Source organism: Macaca thibetana, chromosome 1, assembly GCF_024542745.1.
Source record: "Macaca thibetana thibetana isolate TM-01 chromosome 1, ASM2454274v1, whole genome shotgun sequence".
Lineage (NCBI taxonomy): Eukaryota > Metazoa > Chordata > Mammalia > Primates > Cercopithecidae > Macaca > Macaca thibetana.
The window spans coordinates 45,670,035-45,684,413 of record NC_065578.1 but is presented as its reverse complement, the minus strand read 5'-3'; the positions used below and the strand labels follow the sequence as shown (position 1 = coordinate 45,684,413).

General features: G+C 53.9%; 1 long non-coding RNA gene across 1 annotated transcript; it reads right to left on the bottom strand.

Annotated features, from left to right (window-relative positions):
- Nucleotides 1-9,121: 9,121 nt before the first annotated feature.
- LOC126961599 (uncharacterized) lies at nt 9,122-13,257 on the bottom strand. The gene is made up of 2 exons (XR_007728347.1): nt 13,120-13,257; nt 9,122-9,620 (listed from the first exon to the last, which is right to left on the bottom strand). It is a non-coding gene; the product is annotated as an uncharacterized LOC126961599 (long non-coding RNA).
- Nucleotides 13,258-14,379: the final 1,122 nt, after the last annotated feature.

Genomic DNA, 14,379 nt, shown 5'->3' with positions numbered 1-14,379 from the left:
AGGATGCATCTACATCAACATTATTCATTCAGTCAACAAACACTCCTTGAAGGCTCATGACATGGCAGGTGCCATCTCTGGTGAGCAGAACAAACACAGCTCCTGACCTCATGGAGGTACAACCCATCAGAGGAGTCTGACCCTGAGCAAGTACCCAGATGAGGAAACACAATGACTGTGTGCAAAAAGGGCCACAAAACAGGTGTTCAGAAGACTGTGATAGAGATTCATGGGGTGACCTGGCATTTAATCGGGGTCGGCTCCTCTGTGCAGTGACATTTGAGCTGAGGAATGAGGAGCCAGCTCTGTGGAAAAAGGGGAACAGAAAGAGCACTGGACATATTCCTGGTCTTGTCAGGAGACAGAGGTGGGCAGAGAGACAGGAGGAGAGGCTGGGGCCAGCAGGGGCTTCGATTTTGTTCACCATGGGAGGTAGAGCCACTGGAGGGGTTAAGCAAGAGAGTGTCATAATCATATTTGCATTGTGTTGTTTTTATTTATTTATTTAGAGATGGGGTCTTTCTCTGTCACCCAGGCTGGAGTGCAGTGGCTATTCACAGGTGCGATCATAGTTCACCGCAGCCTGGAACTCCTGGGCTCAAGCCGACCTTCCTGCCTCAGGAAGATCACTCTGTTGGGTGGAGGAACACTTGGAGGTATTGATGACAGAAGCTGGTAAACCTTTCTGAAAGTTCTGGTATCCACACCAGGCCCAGGTCCATACCTCCCAGCAATAGCAGCAGCGTGCACACATCACAGCCATCACTAATACCACCAGCTGGTGCTTCCCAGCCGCATCTCGAGGGCCTGGGGTTCCCTGTCCACTTTCTCTCAGTCCTGCTACTTTACTCCTGGCTGGGAGAGTGACCCTTCCTCAGCTCCACTCTCTGTCCCATGGGGTTGCCTGGAAATGCTCTCTCCCCAGACCACCTGGATCTTCCCAGCTCTACTATCATCCAAAGAACCAGACCTGCAAAAGCTAGGAGTTCCTATGAAGATAGGAGAGAAGAAGGGAGCTTCAAACTGGTGGTGAGAAGCCCTGGTCTGAGCAGAGAACCGCTTATGCCCAGAGTCAATTTCTGGAGAAAGAGGCACAACTCCCAGGGCAGCCCCACCCCCAGCTGTAGGAACTCTGAACACACCTGTCAGTGTCCCCACAGGGTCCTATTGCACTGCACAGCAGAGAGCCGACCTCCTGAAAAGAGAAAATACCAGCAGAGGGCTGGCACAAGGGTAGCGCATGGGAAATGTGAGTGGAGGGGAAGGACAGAGTCCCATACTGGGTGCAGGCAGAGCTGGGTGACCTGACTGCACCCCAGGCTCAGCACCAGCCCCCAATCCTACCCTGTTGCCTGCAGCCCGGGGCAGGCAGGCTCCCTGTTGGCAGTGACTCTGTGTTTGGAGGAGGATGAGGGGCTGAGCCCTACCCCAGGCTGCCTTCTCCCTCTCTGCTTCCGTCTCTTTCTGCTCGCCTGCTTTCTCTCTCAATCTCTCTCAATCTCTCTTCGTCTCTGCTCCTTTCTCTCCCTCCTTCCCTGCCTCTCTCTCCCTGAGTCATTTGCAGAGCGGAGATGGCCTAGCCCATCTGGGAGCAAGAGCGCGGCCCGGTGACGGAGGCGCAGGTAATAGCCGAGTGGAGGAGAGAGACGTGGAAATTTATGACATTGAAAATGACTGAGAGAGAGTGTGTATGTGAGTGTGGGAGGAGGAGAGGGCAGGAGGGGCGGGAAGGGAGAGGGAGGGAGCTTGCATGTGCTCTCACCGCACTCACGGCCCTACCCCTCCCACCAAGGGAGACCAACCTTGTAGAGAGGAGAGGACAAGGGTGAGCGGGAGGAGGCAGCCAGACCAAAGACAAAGGCAGACAGACAGACAGATGGTAGGACAGGGAGGGCAGGTGGAAGGAGGGGAGGGAGAGGAGCAGGTGAGCCCAGGACACAAAGCAAGGCTGAGAATCACTGTGGAGAGACGCCCAGAGTGTCTGGCTTGTCCCTGTCCTGGCCCCCCCACCCCAACAGGAGCTCTGCTCTGAGGGGAGGGTGTCCCCATGGCATATGGTAGCATGGAGGCTGGAGTCTGAGCTGGAGATTTTCTAAAGGAAGAGGCCCAGAGGAGGCCAGGCATGCTCCAGGTTGTACAGCAGGTCAATGACCACATGGGGCCTGAATCCAGAACTTTCTCCCAACTTAGGCTCCATGTCCCACAGGTGCTGGGGTATGGGGAGCCAGGAGGTAGAGGAGCTAGATCTTGTAGCCATCTGCCCTTCCAACAGCTCTTCCCTCTGGACCATGGGAGGCAGGGGAATGGCCAGAATGACCTCTCCATATCCTCTTGTAGTCAGAAGAGAATCTGTTTCCTTGGGGTGCTAAGTCCATAATCCTCTCTTCCATAGCCACCCTCAGACCATCTGGGACTCTGTTGCTGAGGACATGAATAATTAGACATCCTCCAGAGAGCTGATCCCCTCACCTCCACCCATGGCCACCCAGACCCGCAGATGACACTCCGCCCCTCAGCCCCACTCTGCTTCCTCTTGGCTCTCATGCAGCTGAGTCCCCGCCCTGCCCCAGTCACCATCCCTTGCCCTGGGACTCCATTCTTTGTTCAGATACCCTCCCATTCTGGGCCTCAGTTGCCTCATCTGTAAAATGAGAATAACAATACCTTTCTATGCCCATTATCCTGGAGCTGGAGGAGCAAAGACAGGACTCAGAGGGTACACCTCAGTCTCCTCAAGTCTCAGAATTCTTCTTCATTGGAGCATGGTGGTTATCTTAACTCCAGAGGAGTTGTCAGTAGTTGTGGCTGATTTTGTGGGTGATGTCGGCAGAAACAGGACTCCCAGGCATCCCGATAATATACACACTCAGCCATCTCCCAAGGAAGCTGGTGTATCAAGTAGTCAAAAGGTAGAATCCTCCATGCCCAGGTGCAGGAGAAGGTTGAGTCCTAAATATGCAGGGGGCTGTGTCCCAGGCAAACAGCAGCGGAGGTCTGAGCCCGGCCCTAATCCTCTAGCTCGGGCTCTGGCAAGACAGGTGGCTTCCGGCTCTTAGAGACCTTACCCCCTACCCCCAGCAACTTGGGGCCTGACTGAACAGGTGTCCAGGTTTCCCTGACTGGAAAGTAAAAGAGGTTACTCCCCACTCCACATCCCTGCCCACTTCCCCCAACCAGCCTTCAACAGGGCCCCCCCACTTCCCTCTCTTTACCTCCCTCTCCTGCTCCATAGCACTCTGGAAAATGTTCTTTGATTAACCTCTCCCAGCCAAGAGCATTCAAAGAGGCTGTATAGTGCAGTGGTTGAAAGCACCAGCTTTGGGACCAGAAAAGCCCAAAATCACAGCTCTGCCCTTTGCCTGGGTGCACTTGGGCTCATCATTTAACGTCTCTGAGCCTTGTTTCCTCATCCTCATCTGGCAAATGGAGCCATAAATGCCCGGGTCTAGGATTGTGTGAAGATCACATGAAGTCATGAATGCAAAGTGACTGGCACAGAGGAGATGCTCAGCAAATGCCAGCTGCCATCTCCCTCCCAACCCCGTACTACATTTAACTGTGTCTTAGTTTTCTGCTGCACTTAGAAGATAAGGATGAGAGCTGAGGGTAGGGAGAGAAGGAAGAGCAGCAGCAGTAGCAGCTTCAGGAGGCTCCTGATCACTTAGAAGAGACAAAGGCTGAGCTACAGTAGGAGAGACTCAGGTTAGCCCTGAGAGGGACTTCCCGTACTGAGACCCTGGAGGAAGCCACATTTCAAAGGCCCCGCGTGTTTAAGTTCAGTCTGTTCCCAGGACCATATCCTCATCCTAGAGGCAGCTCTGAGGAGGCAGCAGCTGCCCTGTCTGGGGAGCAGTGGGGGAGGTGAAGAGTTCACTGGGCTCCGGGGCTGTGGGCTGCAGGCCTCCCACCCAGCCCTGGTGCCCTGGCCTGGCCCATTGTGGCCACATAAAAGGTGACGGATGGTTAATAGGGGAGATAACAGGATTCATAAGGGAAATTTATCGGTCACTCCGGTGGTATAAATATGTTTATAGCGGACCAAGGGGAAATGAAGAAGCCCCAATAAATCACCATGAAGCCACCAGCCACTAATAGGCAAGCAGCAGTGGGAACCCCAGTGTTGGCGATTGCAGACACCCCCTCTGGCTGCCCGCTAATGGCATGGCGGGGCTGGAGACTCATCAAGCTGGACAGATGCCCAACCCACGCCATGGCGGGAACAAGACCCGAGGGGCCACCTCTGCTGGACCTGAGCTGCCCTGCCTGCTGTGCAGCCCCCACTTCCCCCAGTCTGGATTTGGCCAGGCTGGAAGGGCTGCGGGAACAGGGCAGTGGGTATATGAACCAGGTCTAAGAGGCTTCATGGTGCCTAGGTTAAAGAGTCTCTGGAGTCAGAAATGACTTCAAAACTTTATCTGCTGTTTTCCAATTCCTGCCTGTCTTAGAATTTCCTTGTTTGCAAAATGACTTCGCAACCTTAGAAAGCTGTTGTGTAGAGTAGAGAGATAATCCATTATCATAGCGCTTGGTATTTTGTAGCCTCAAAAATGGCACCTCAGCCTCCTGAGTAGCTGGGACCACAGGCATGAACCACCACGCCCAGCTAGTTTTTAACTTTTTTATAGAGACAAAGTCTGTTGCTCCTGAGCTCAAGTGATCCTTCTGCCTTGGCCTTCCAAAGTGCCAGGATTACAGGCATGAGGCACCTTCCCTGGCCATCCCCATTTCATAGATGAGGAACCTGAGGCTCAGAAGTTAAGAAGCTTGCCTGGGATCCCACAGCTAGAAGAGAAAGGCTCTGTTTGATTCCCAAACCTAGAATCTTCTCGTTGCCCCAGTGTAGGCCCCATTCCTTCCTCAAAGTCGGGGGGGGTTCCCTGAACCTCTTCCCCCAGAAGAGACCTAGGATTTCAGGGGCCATGAAGCATTCAAGTCAAAGCCCCGGGGCTCTGGCAGTGACTTGCTGGTGCTGATGACAGCTCTCCATCTATCCCTTCTCTCCCTGCCCCTGCTACTTCCTGTCCCCCTCTCCCCCAGCAAGGGCTCAACTCAGCTCCTGTGACCTCACCCCAGTACGGTGGTTGCCTAAAGACTTTCATCTGATCTGTATGGGAGGTCCATATCTGGGCTCACTGGCCCTGCCGGCCCTGCCGTCTTTGTCACAGCCTCGTCCAGGCCAACATGTCCTCTAGCTCAGCTTACTCCTTCATTCATTCTTTCAGAAACATTCAAGGACCTTCTTCCAAGGGCACAATACCCAGCAACATGGACAAGGCCTGGCCCTATGGTGAAGTCAGGTCTGGATCATGGAATTGAATGGGGTGTGTTGTCAGGCGTCGTGGGACTAATGCCTGTAATCCCAACACTGGGAGGTTGAGGTGGGAGGATCGCTTGAGGCCAGGAGTTCCAGATCAGGCTGGACAACACAGCAAGACCCATGTCTACAAAAAATTTAAAAAATTAGCAGGGCATGGTGGCATGTGCCTATAGTCCCAGCTACTTGAGAGACAGAGGTGGGAGGATCACTTTAGCCCAGGAGGTTGAGGCAGCAGTGAGCTATGATTGCACTACTGCACTCCAGCCTGGGTGACAGAGTGACACCCTGTCACTAATAATAATAATAATAATAAGTGTATTGTGTTGAGGCTAAGGCAGCACAGAGGCTAGGGAGGCCTGGAATCACAGAATGGGTAGGGAGAAGGCAGGAAAAGCATTTCCAGAGGAGGGAACAGCTTGAGCGGGTGGGGAGGAAGCAGGACTTTCTGGTCCCACTGGCGCCGGCTGGTCTTCCGGTTTCTCTCTCAATGCTGAGAGGCTGCGCATCATTTTCTACATAAGCCCCACATCACTTTGTCCCTATCCTCAAGCCCTCCTCCCTTTATTCGTGGTCATGCTGTTCAACCATCATTCTTACCTCCACTCTGGACAAAGCCGCGGCCTCCTCCCCAGTTTCCTGCCAGGACGGCGGGTCCCTCTGCAAACTACGCCCAGCCCAGCGCTGCCTGAGCCCCAGATCTATCCCCAAACCCTCAGTCCAGGGGCCTCCTGCCCAGTGCCACGGTCAGCAGTGCGGAGGGCCTGCGTCCTTACACAAATGCCAAGGGAAGGGGAACAGGGCCTTGGGGGTCTTGAGACCCCACCTCTCCCTGCCTGCTCGGGGGAAGGGAGGGACTGAGCCGCCTTGGCCCCGGTCCGGCCCTCCGCGCATCTCGCTGAATCTCGGTCTCTCCCCGCCTCTCCTTCGTGTCCCAGACTCTCCAGTCCCGGCCTCTCCGGCTCTCTCCCGGTCTCGGGCTCCGTTTCTCCGTCTCTCTCCCTCCCGAGGCCTCCTCCCCAGCCGGGCGGGGTAGATCGCTCCGTAAATAGGCGGATGGCCCGGGGCGCTGCGGGCGCAGACACTCGTTTTTAGAGCCGGTAATTGACTCCTTTCAGTTGATAATTCATGGCTTGCATATGCGCTTTAATGCGGGCGCCCCGGGAGGCGCGGCAGGCGGGGCGGGAGCGGGGCGCGGGCCTGCGCGGCTGCCGGTCCGTCCGTATACGCGGGAGACGTGGGCGCTCCCACCCGGGCTGCCTGCCCAGCGCTCCCGAGGCCGCGCGCGACGGAAGGGGCGTGTGCTGGGTGGGACGCAAAGGCCGAGCGGTCCCTGGGCGGCGCGGGGCCTACTGACTGGTCCTTCAACTGAATGCGGGCGGGGGCATGCGGGCACCCCTTCTACATGCGGCCAAAGGGGAAACTGAGGTTCAGAAAGGGGATAGGTCTTAGGCAGAAACGAGATCAGAATTCAAGACCCTCTTCCCGGAACGTCCTAGTAAGGGCCCTTAGCTTTTCTAGAGCTCATCACCCTGAGAATGCTCCTGTTTCTCAGCTAAATTCCTCCACTGGAGTGACCCACCCTGTTGCTCTCTCACAGGCAGCGCATGAGGCACCGCATGAGGGGCTGGCTCTTCCCCGTGAATTCTGGGCACAGACACCCAGACCTGAACAGGCCCCTCACGCCACAGCGACTGGGGAGCGGGAGCCTGAGTCCCTCCCACCTGCTCCCTCGGTTTCTGAGGGTCTGTATCATCCTTCTGCTGGGCAGACGTTATCTTCAGCCCCGTGTTACAGATGCTTAGAGAAGCCGGAGACTTGCACAATGTCTCAGAGGAAAAAGAGTAAGAACCTGGACCCGTGTGTACCCGGACCAAGCCCTCCATGGTGGAAGGGATAGGAGTGGGAAGGGGAGGAGGAGACATATGGTCCAGGAGGTTCCATATGTACCCACACATGGACCTCAAAGAGGCCCCCATATCAAGACAGCAAATGACATCCACAGTCACAGATGACGGAGTGATTTCAGATGAAGATGGTGCTGGCAGGTAGTTGTCAGGAGTCAGAGGTTAGGGGTCGCACTGAAGCTGGTGCTGGAGGTGGGGAGGAAGGAGGTTGTTGACTCCAAACATCAGCTCAGAAGATACTAGAGAAAGCCCAGGCCGAAAAGAAGTCTGCGCCTAGGATAGGGCTTCCCATTTATTCAGTCCTTCGAGCCGGTATCTGCCACCCCTCTTCCCCAGGCTAATTTCAGCCAAAAGAGAATTCTACCTCCTACATCTTAAAATCTGCAAATATTTAACCTGAAGCCAAAGTGCCTGGCTAATTCCTGCATCCCTCTATCTCTGTCCCTCCACTCATTAGTTTCCCCCATTAGCGCAATGGAGCTTGAGCAAAGGATCTCACTGGAGGCTTCGCAGCGACAGTGGGTCTGAGAGCAGAGGGCAAGGGCTGTCTGGGCCTTGTGAAGCTCAATGGTGCCCCCTGGTGCCCAGAATACCGCAACCAGCAATGGGATGCAGGAAGAAGAGGCAGGAGATCTCCCACCTTTTCCAAGCTACTCAGACCTGGTACAGGGCAGGGAAGACAGGGCACCAGCCCTACTAACCCCATCTGAGGGGAAACTCTGAAGCTCCCTCTCCTGCAGAGATCTCAGACTCTGTGGTAGAGTTGATGTGGGGGGACAGGTGACGTCAGCAATAGCCCTGTCCATCCTGCACCTGGACACCCCAAGTGGTTCCTTCTATGGGAGACAGAGGCAGGGTTGCCCCCTCTGCTGTGCAGTTCCTGGAGTCTTCATCTGAGTTAAATTCTTTTAAGTCAGGCTTTTTTCTGCCTGAAATTTCACATTTGTGTTCAGAGGGGGTACTCAAAAAATGTAGCGTGGATGGATGAATTCCATTCCTTTGCATTGTCTTCAGAAGGTCTGTGCTATTAAGCACAGGGAAAAGTGAGTTCATTAATTTGCATAGTTGGCGGAAGTAGGGCTACAAAGAGGAATGGGATGGGGGAAGGGAGAGATTTGATGGCAGGAGGATCTCAAGAGAGTTCAGATGAGGGGAAAATAATGGGGGGGGGGCGGGTTATGTTGGAGAGATCAGGAAAGGCTTTCTGGAGAAAGTGGTATTTGATACAGGGTTTGAAGGACAGAGAAGACAGCAATGGGGTCCAGGTGGAGGGAACAGTCTGAACAGCGACACAGAGCCAGAAGAAGCATAAGGTGGGCTTGTGCTGGTGAGAAGGCTCCAGTTTGAGGCAACGGAAGGAGGCAGTGCTGTGGTGGAGCCATGGGAGACGAGGCTATGGAGGATCCTGAAGACATGCTGATGTCAGACCCAGGAACTGGTGTTTTGCGGCAAAAGCACTGAACTGTGAGCCAGGGGTCTAGGTCCTAACCCAAGCTCCACTATGACTGGGTTCCACTGTCTCAGCCTTGCTCTCTGGAGCCCTCTCCAGACGTCAGTGGGAATCATGGCAAGTTCTTAATCAGGGCAGTGCCTAGAAATCACAGCTCACAGAATGGTCAAGCTGGTAGGTACCACAGACCTTATCAAATCTAACCCCCTCAATGTGAAACTCAGATGAGGAAACTCAGGTCCAGAGAGATGAAGGAACTTCCCAGCATCACACAGCAAGTCAGGGACAGAGCCAGGACTTGGACCCAGATCTCCAGCCTCTTTGTTTGGGGCTCTTTCCCCACTGCAGTCTGGGGTAGCATCAGGGGGACTGAGTTGGAGGAAAGCAGCTGGAGGCAGAAGACCTCCAGGAGGTTACAGCCTCACCCAGACCAGAGATTATGAGGCCGGGGCCAGTCAGAAAATGTTTATTGAGCTCCTCACGCTGCTCCCCATCCTGGGCCCATCTGAGGAATACTGAACATCCACGCAAAGGGACCAACAAATAAAAGGAACCTGGTGGGGTTCCAGAAGGAGGAGACATAAGGAGGACATGGTATTCATGAGAAGGAAGGGGCATCAGGAGGACACTTGGGTGAGGAGCTACAGGAGTAACACCAAGAAAATGTTTAGAAGGTCTCACTATGTTGCCCAGGTTGGTCTCAAACTCGTGGCCTCAAGTGATCTGCCAGCCTCTGCCTCCCAAACTGCTGGGATTACAGGTATGAGCCACCACAACCAGCCCCATGTTTCTTGAGCTGTTACTCCGTTAAAGGAGCCTGTCACTTGGGCCCCCTCTGATTCTTGACCAACGTGTTCACCTCCTTCATGAACCGGAGACATATCTCCTCTTCCCATGGCAAAGCAATGCACTGCACAGCCACCGGAAGTCCGATGGATCCTCTCACTGCCTGCCAGGAGAGAAGGTCGGGAACTCAGAGCCTGCTTCCTGCTCACAGGCCCCTTGCCTGGCTCTGTTCATCACCCATGCTATTCTGGGCCTCTGTACCAAGGGTGGGTCTAGGTGATGCTTTAGTCCAAATATCCCTTTCCCAATCAATATTAAGGTAAAGATGATCTAGCTCTCAGAATTCCAGGCTTCCTAAGCTCTTGGTGAAACCTGAAAAGACTGTTCTGATTTTATTGTCCATAGTGCTCCAGGGTTAACATGTAAAACTTGCTCCCTGTGCAGAATGCTGATTATAATGATGAAAGAAAAAGCTGAGCATCCACCCAATGTTCAAGCAAGAGAAAGAAGAGCGTGCTAATCCCTGATCCATAGCCTGGTTACCCTTCCACAGTGAAAGCATTGCCTTGGCCCAAAACAGGCCCAGGAACACGGGGGCTAAGCCTGAGTCCCCGCCATGAAATCCAAACATCCTTTTAGGAATTCAAACCTGTTTTCTTTGCCTTCTGATGATATCATTTGAGGCCTTATTTGCCTTTGTCTCTGGAGTCAGATCACCTCCTTCAAGTCCTAGCTCCTCCACTTCAATTGGCTGTGTGGCTTTGGCCCTGTCCCTTAATCTGTCTGTGCCTCCATTTTCCTCATTTAAAAAACCTCACAGGAGACTTATGGAATTTAATGATTTAATATTTATACATGGCACTTTTAAACAGCTCCTGGAACAGAGTAAGTGCTCAAGACACATGAGATAGTGTCATTATTGTTATTTTCTCAGAATTCAGGTCAGCAGTTCCACTGGGTAACTCTAGTACTAAAATCAATTTCCAGAAAAAGTAAGTTACTTAATGTCTGACTCAGATACGTGCATATGTTTCAGAGTCGGCCTCTTTCTCTTCCTCTATCTTCTTCTCTCTCTCACCAAAGTCAGGTGTGTTATTTTAGACCCTGCAGTTAAATATTTGGTAATATTTTCTTTCATGAAACCACCTTTGACTTACTAATCATAGTATTTATTGAACACTTCCTACACATAAGACCTTATGCAAATTGCTTCATTCTCTTTTTCAAATTAAGTAACCTTTAGCACAACCCTACAAAGTAGATGTTTTTATTCCCATTTTCCTGGTGAAGAAGCAGAGGTCCCAAGAGAGGTCATATCCAGAGCAGATACACAGTAAGCTCATAACCAGTGGCTTTTGCCCTGCTCTGCCCTCCCTGCCTCTGCGATCATTTTTACCTACAGCAATGCAAAGAAGTCCAGGCGCAATGGCTCACACCTGTAATCCCAGCACTTTGGGAGGCCGAGGCAGGCGGATCACTTGAGGCCAGAAGTTTGAGACCAGCCTGGCCAACATGGTGAAACTCCGTCTCTACTAAAGTTACAAAAATTAGCCGAGTGTGGTGGTGCATGCCTGTAGTCCCAGCTACTTGGGAGGCTGAGGCAGGAGAATCACTTGAACCCAAGAGGCAGAGGTTGCAGTGAGCCGAGATTGTGCCACTGCACTCCAGCCTGGGCGATAGAGCAAGACTCTATCTCAAAAAAGAAGGTGAAGGAGAAGGAGAAGGAAGAGGAGGAGGAGGAGGAAGGAGGAGAAGGAGAAGGAGGAGGAAGGAGGAGAAGGAGGAGGAGGAGCAAGGAGGAGAAGGAGAAGGAGAAGGAGGAGGAGGAAGGAGGAGAAGGAGGAGGAGGAGGAGGAGGAAGGAGGAGAGGAGGAGGAGGAAGGAGGAGGAGGAGGAAGGAGGAGAAGGAGAAGGAGGAGGAAGGAGGAGAAGGAGGAGGAGGAGGAAGAAGGAGGAGAAGGAGAAGGAGGAGGAGGAGGAAGGAGGAGAAGGAGGAGGAGGAGGAAGGAGGAGAAGGAGGAGGAAGGAGGAGGAGGAGGAAGAAGAAGGAGGAAGGAGAAGGAGGAGGAGGAGGAAGGAGGAGAAGGAGAAGGAGGAGGAAGGAGGAGAAGGAGAAGGAGGAGGAGGAGGAAGGAGGAGAAGGAGAAGGAGGAGAAGGAGAAAGAGAAGGAGGAGGAGGAGAATGAGGAGGAGGAGAAAGAGGAGGAGGAGGAGGAGGAGGAGGAAGGAGGAGAAGGAGAAGGAAGAAGAGGAGGAGGAAGAAGGAGAAGGAGGAGGAGGAGGAGGAAGGAAGAGAAGGAGAAGGAGGAGGAGGAGGAGGAAGGAGGAGAAGGAGGAGGAGGAGAAGGAGGAGGAGGAGAAGGAGGAGGAGGAGGAAGGAGGAGAAGGAGGAGGAGGAGGAGGAGGAGGGAAGGAGGAGGAGGAGGAAGGAGGAGGAGGAAGGAGGAGAAGGAGGAGGAGGAGGAAGGAGGAGAAGGAGGAGGAGGAGGAAGGAGGAGAAGGAGGAGGAGGAGCAAGGAGGAGAAGGAGAAGGAGGAGGAGGAGGAAGGAGGAGAAGGAGAAGGAGGAGGAGGAGGAAGGAGGAGGAGGAAGAAGGAGAAGGAGGAGGAAGGAGGAGGAAGGAGGAGAAGGAGGAGGAGGAGGAAGGAGGAGAAGGAGGAGGAGGAGGAGGAGGAGGAGAAGGAGGAGGAGGAGGAAGGAGGGAGGAAGGAGGAGGAGGAGAAAGAGAGGAGGAGGAGGAGGAGGAGGAAGGAGGAGGAAGGAGGAGGAGGAGGAGGAGGAGGAGGAGAAGGAGGAGGAGGAGGAGGAGGAGGAGGAGGAAGGAGGAGAAGGAGGAGGAGGAGGAGGAGGAGGAGGAGGAGGAGGAGGAGGAGGAAGGAGGAGAAGGAGGAGGAGGAGGAAGGAGGAGAAGGAGAAGGAGGAGGAGGAGGAAGGAGGAGAAGGAGAAGGAGGAGGAAGGAGGAGAAGGAGGAGGAGGAGGGGGAGGAAGGAGGAGAAGAAGGAGGAGAAGGAGAAGGAGGAGGAGGAGAAAGAGAAGGAGGAGGAGGAGGAGGAGGAAGGAGGAGAAGGAGAAGGAAGAAGAGGAGGAGGAAGAAGGAGAAGGAGGAGGAGGAAGAGGAGGAAGGAGGAGGAGGAAGGAGGAGAAGGAGAAGGAAGAAGAGGAGGAGGAAGAAGGAGAAGGAGGAGGAGGAAGAGGAGGAAGGAGGAGGAGGAAGAGGAGGAAGGAGGAGGAGGAAGGAGGAGAAGGAGAAGGAGGAGGAGGAGGAAGGAAGAGAAGGAGAAGGAGGAGGAGGAGGAAGGAAGAGAAGGAGAAGGAGGAGGAGGAGGAGGAAGGAGGAGAAGGAGAAGGAGGAGAAGGAGGAGGAGGAGGAAGGAGGAGGAAGGAGGAGGAGGAGGAGGAGGAAGGAGGAGGAGGAGGAGGAGAAGAAGAAATGCAAACAAAACCACTGGTTTTGCAAAGTTTTCTCCCCTGACATGGGTGGGGCTGTCATGAAGGTCAAATGATGTGTCCTCAGGGTTGGGGTGAAAGTAGCATAAGTGCCGAAGGGGAAACACCAGCCCCGCCCTACTCTCTCCACCACCACCCGCCATGGGCCCCAACCGGGATAGAACCAGCCCTGGTTAGTCCCCGCTGCGGGAGAGGCTCGGAGAAGGAAACTGACCTCCGAGAAATTTTTGTCAGAACTATCTCCGTAGTACCCCTTGTAGAAGGCCAGTTTCCCCTCGTCCTGACAGGCACCGCGCCCGCGGGAAAGTCCAGGAGGTTGTACAGGGTCATGTAAGACTGGCTTTCTGCAGGAAGATCCAGAAAAGCCCAGGAAATCGTCAGCGCAGACTCAGCTGCAGAAGAATGTGGGTGGGCGCCCCCTCCCGGTCCTTCTGGGAACTTCAGCGCTCTGGGCTCGGAGCAGCCAGTTTGCGTCAGGAGTCATCTTGACAATGGCCTCAGGCTCTTCCCAGGGTGAAGGGAAGGAGGGAATCTGCATTGCAGAAGCCTTAGTGCCAGACACTGTGCTGGCCTCATCACATTGCTGATTCCTTGAATCCTCTCTACTCTGTGAGGTGGGGATTACTATTGACTGTGTACAAGTGAGGAAATCGAGGCGGCAGGATTAGGGCCTTTTCCAAGGCTACACAGCTAGTGGATGGCAGAGGATTCAGCCCATGCCTTCCTGTGCACCGGACTTCAAGATAGTAGGGGTGTACAGCGCCACCTGGAGTTGAAAGGACAGCTCTTCGGCAGCAGCCAGCAGTGTGTAGGGAGAGTCAGGCGTGGGATGCGCCTTTTGGCTGGCCACGGTGGGGGGACCCAGGAGGACATGTTCTTAAGGTCAGGGGAGAGGAGTCAGGTTCGGATTTGGAACTGAGTTTCATCCTGCCTTGGGCAGCACCTTGGAGACCAGCACCTCTGCATGGGACCCAGGGATGCCCCAGATACTACCCTGTCCTGAGCCCATGTTTTGGGCAGGCTGGGCTGAAGACACCTTTTGAAGTGGGGCAGCAGAGAACATGTTAAGAGTAAATGGATGGGCCGGGCAGGGTGGCTCACGCCTGTAATGCCAGCACTTTGGGAGGCTGAGGTGGGTGGATCACCTGAGGTTGGGAGTTCAAGACCAGCCTGGCCAACATGGCACAACCGTGTCTCTACTAAAAATACAAAAATTAGCCAGGCATGGTGGTGCACATACCTGTAATTCCAGCTACTTGGGAGGCTGAGGCAGGAGAATTGCTTGAAACCACGAGGCAGAGGAGGTTGCAGTGAGTCGAGATTGTGCCACTGCACTCCAGCCTGGGTGACAGACCAAGACTCTGTCTCAAAAAAAAAAAAAAAAAAAAAAAAGGAGCTAAGTGGAAGAAGCCAAACACAAAAGCTTCATACCCTTTGATTCCATTTGTATGAAATTCTAGAAAAGGCAAAACTA